This window comes from Amaranthus tricolor, chromosome 10 (assembly GCF_026212465.1).
Source record: "Amaranthus tricolor cultivar Red isolate AtriRed21 chromosome 10, ASM2621246v1, whole genome shotgun sequence".
Taxonomy (NCBI): domain Eukaryota; kingdom Viridiplantae; phylum Streptophyta; class Magnoliopsida; order Caryophyllales; family Amaranthaceae; genus Amaranthus; species Amaranthus tricolor.
This window is the reverse complement of record NC_080056.1, coordinates 979,500-980,602: the sequence shown is the minus strand read 5'-3', so window position 1 is coordinate 980,602 and position 1,103 is coordinate 979,500.

Below are 1,103 nucleotides of genomic sequence, written 5' to 3'. Positions count from 1 at the left end.
TTCTCAAAAAGATTAACATTGTGGGCCCTTTTTCCTGATCCATTGATTTATTGTAAGATTATTTGTTCTTGGATCATCATTTCATCTTTTGTATGATTCCATCTTTATTCATTGGATATTATTATGAGACCGGTTTATATAAGTAGTCTAGTTCATATCTTTTTCTTTAAAAAAATAATTAAATAAATGATAAGCTATTTTTCTCAGATTATTTTTTAAACTAAATATTGAGTCAGTTCATATTAAACCGTCTCATAATGAAACGATCTTAATAAAGAATTGGCCTATTTTTTGTTACATCTGTTCCACAAGAATTGCTATAAAAATAAGTTTGATATATTTAAGGAGTGAGGTAAAAAGATTTACTATATAGAGAAGTGAGAAATATATATAAATAACATGATAATTAAATAATTTAAATGTGTAAAAATTATATAAAGTATTACCCAATAGAAATTGTGACAATTTTCATGAGACAATTCTGATGACAGAAAAAAGGACTACTACTAAAATAATGTATACATGATATGAAATATATACAATGAGAAAAGATACCATGCAGTAGTATTCTTAGTCGTACATCAAGAATATGAGAATTAAGATCAACCTTAGTACTTGTTCAAAACAAGAATTGAACCTTTTTAAATGTACTTCTAGAAGTTTTGAAAGGCAATTTAAGTACTTTTGACAATTAGTACAACTAGGGTTTGATAGCATTGTATTTTTATTAGTTGTTCATTCAATTATTTAAACCAACAATTATATAGTTTTGGTAAAAAGAGCTTATTGACAATTTTTTAGAGAAAAATGTGTTTAAAAAAAAATCAAAAATCAATGAAAAACTATAAAGAATAAATTTTTTTACTTTGGCTTAAAATCAGCTAACTTTTCAGCTATCTTAAAAGCAACTTGAGACATTTTATTCATTATAACTAACCATAACTTGTAAAAAAAAAAAACTTTTACCTTACCGATATACTAATACAAAGCTAAGTGAATTAAATAAATTTACGTGGATAAGGTTATGGTAGATAATATATGCTTATATTCAAAATTTTAAAATTAGTAATTAAATCAATAAAATTTTAATTATTACAAATAAT